The following is a 2,850-nucleotide window of genomic DNA, read 5'->3' as shown; positions in this document are numbered from 1 at the left end:
AGGGTTAAAGTGAATGGAAGCTGTGCACCAGGTAGGAAACCGGAAAAGAGGTGGTGAGTCCATCGGACTGCTTAAGTACCAAGCTCCCTTCGGATCCAATCCTAGACATGCATACCGCCATTGCCACACCTTAACGTCATGGATATTTCTAGGAAACCGATTCGATTAAGTCATTTTTAGGAAAAGTGATTAATTTTGGAAAATACTTTCATTGCGGAAGCTTTGCTTGTTGTCGTGTTATTTTGAAATCAACTGTTGTTTTTGAAAACGTGCCCTAAAACTATCCAATTTCAACAGTTAAAATAAGTATTACCTATCTTAGTAATACATATTAAAAACCATCAAAAATAAATAAGCGGCCTTATTACATTTAAAAACCCAAAACTTCAAACGTAAATAAAAGGATGTCCAGTTCACCAGAAGAAAATCAAACTTTCAGAACGGGTGGCCACTCCGAATTCCCTCACAGCTCCAAGCCCACTATGGTTGGGGATTACCTGCGTGGAAGAAAATAAAAGGGGTGAGTTTGGGGAAACTCAGTGTGTAAGGAAAACCCATTCAAAGCCCAAGTCAGCTCAAGCCTATTGGGCCTAAACCCATTCAGGTAACAGTGGTACTGGGCCAGAGCCCTTTTCAGATTACAATAAACTGGGCCTTAGCCCCTTATTCAGATAATAGTATGGCCCATAGGCCCATTTCAAAATACATGCAACATCAATAACATATGCAAGCCCATTTGGGGAGACTACTCAACCCACCAACCACTACATTCCACCCGTACCAGCCATACACTCCATGTGGGAATAGCTCAACCCACCCATTAACACTCCACAATTGCGACCTTTTGCTCGATTATCATAAATTGAGGCAAAGCCTCCAAGACGTGGACAAGCCACTTTCAGTACTTCCTCTGTCAATATCCCAATCCCATGCATCAGATAATAACAACATGGCATGTAGTAAATAACAACAGTCAAACATGCATTTAGGTCAATTTAACCCTAGGGGTATTTCGATAATTTATCTACTAGGGGTAAAACTGTAAATTTTCCATTTTTAAAGGTATTTCAGTAATTTATCTATTTTAGGGTTTTTCATGCATATTCCTACCTTTCACGTACTAATGAAATCACGCATCGAGGGTTCTTACCGAATTGGGCCCGTATTCCATCATTCCAATTTTGGCCCATTAAGCCCAAAAATATCGAGGGCACAGAAATCATGCACTTTACAGTCCAAATTTTGCAGCTTACCAAAAACATTAATCGATTTACCTCACGAGCATTCGCACACTCGCAAATCTACAAAATACCGGTTTTCGGCATTTCGGCTTTTCGACTTTTGCCGATCCAGACTAAGAAAGAGGGTGTTAGTTACACACCTGTTTGCGACGATATGCTGACGAGATCCACACACGAACCGCCTACAATTGGATTACTAACACGTTAATCTAACTATTCAAATACAGACTACGTACTAACCCCTTACAATATTCGGCCAACCACACCTACAGATCATAGTAAGCTTATAAGAAATCAATAAGCAACTCATTAACAAATTTTTGTCAATGTTTACCACATAATCATAATTTCACTGCAAGCTGTCTTCCTAAGCAACAGTCACTAAATCATTTATAACTGGAGCTACGAAACTCCAAATCAAGTGTCGTTAATTTTCCCTAAAAATAGACTCATATATATTATATCCATAAAATTTTCAGAATTTTTGGTTTGGCCAATCAATACCAGATATTTCTCAAAGTTTCGCATGTTTCACTGTTTGACTAATCTGACCACTCTTCATTACGAATCAAATTTCTCATTGTACAGAATTCAAAATATGTTATCGTTTATTCCATTTGAAACTAGACTCATTAAGCTTTAATTACATAATTTATGCAGCTTCTAACTCATCTCCCACAATTTATGGTGATTTTCCAAAGTCAGGTTACTGCTGCTGTCCCAAGCAGATTTATTACCAAATCACTCTTTCACACATAACTTGCATGCATGTTTTTTTTTAAACATGTATATCACCAATCAATCATCACATAGCTATGATTTTACTTAAGTATAATCTCCATTTCATCATTTTAAAGCACAACATGTTAGCCGATTTTTCCCCTTAGCATCTAAGGCACATGCATGTTCATTTGTTTGGCTCAACTTCACCTATCTTCCATTTTTCATCAAAAGAACATGAAACAACAACCATTTCCTTCATTTTAATTCATGACTAAATGCTCACAACACAACTAAAAACCAAAATATGCTTCAAGAGTTAAGGTAGAATCAAGAAGAACTCATGAACATCAAGATAGAAGCAAACTACCATGAACTTACCTTCAATTTTCTTCCCTAAGTGACCGAACATTCAAGAGCTTTCTCCTCTCCTTTCTCTTCCCTAACTTTAGGCTATGATGAACAAAGATGGACAAAACTTTGTTCTTTTCACCCCTTTTTCTTTTAATAAAATTTCATATTTCATCCATTTAATTCTTTAATACAAAAGACATGAAATTCCCATCATGGAACATTTACCTAAACCATTATCATGGAACATTTACCTAACCCATTATCATGGAATATTTACCTAATCCATTATCATAGAACATTTACCTAACCCATTATCAATTTGTATCAATTTGTATCATAAATTATGGATATCAAGTGCTCATATTGTCTACAACAACATGATGGCTAGCCACTTCATGTAAAATGGGAGGTTTGTCATGCAAATCCTCCTATTTTGCACTCCTATTTATTTGGCCACTTCAATTTAGCCTATAGCATTTTCAAACATTTTCACATAGGTCCTATTTCATAATTTCACCCCCTTTTTCTTATGGAA

General features: G+C 36.7%; 1 long non-coding RNA gene across 1 annotated transcript; it reads right to left on the bottom strand.

The window, feature by feature from the left end:
* Nucleotides 1-288: 288 nt before the first annotated feature.
* LOC128294155 (uncharacterized) lies at nt 289-2,453 on the bottom strand. Its single transcript, XR_008284430.1, has 3 exons — nt 2,343-2,453; nt 1,382-1,423; nt 289-497 (listed from the first exon to the last, which is right to left on the bottom strand). It is a non-coding gene; the product is annotated as an uncharacterized LOC128294155 (long non-coding RNA).
* Between the last annotated feature and the right edge of the window lie 397 nt (nt 2,454-2,850).

Source organism: Gossypium arboreum, chromosome 6 (genome assembly GCF_025698485.1).
Source record: "Gossypium arboreum isolate Shixiya-1 chromosome 6, ASM2569848v2, whole genome shotgun sequence".
Lineage (NCBI taxonomy): Eukaryota > Viridiplantae > Streptophyta > Magnoliopsida > Malvales > Malvaceae > Gossypium > Gossypium arboreum.
The sequence above is the reverse complement of the archived record's forward strand: the minus strand, read 5'-3'. Positions and strand labels throughout refer to the sequence as shown.